This window comes from Corylus avellana, chromosome ca6 (genome assembly GCF_901000735.1).
Source record: "Corylus avellana chromosome ca6, CavTom2PMs-1.0".
Classification (NCBI taxonomy): Eukaryota; Viridiplantae; Streptophyta; class Magnoliopsida; order Fagales; family Betulaceae; genus Corylus; species Corylus avellana.
In genome coordinates this window covers 15,754,217-15,754,422 of record NC_081546.1, presented here as the reverse complement: position 1 = coordinate 15,754,422, position 206 = coordinate 15,754,217, and positions in this window count along the sequence as shown.

The following is a 206-nucleotide window of genomic DNA, read 5'->3' as shown; positions in this document are numbered from 1 at the left end:
CCGATACCTATTAAAGGCCAAGCTGCTTTGAAGACATAAAAAGTACGAGGGTAGACACTTGTTAGTATGTAATTAGAGTTATGTCATCCACTAAAAAAAAGTTAACACTCTTTAATTATGTGATTGGACGAAATGAAAGATTCAATTTTAAGAACGTCGAATTGTATAAAAGAATTTTAAGGGCCAAAAAAAAAAAACCTAAATTA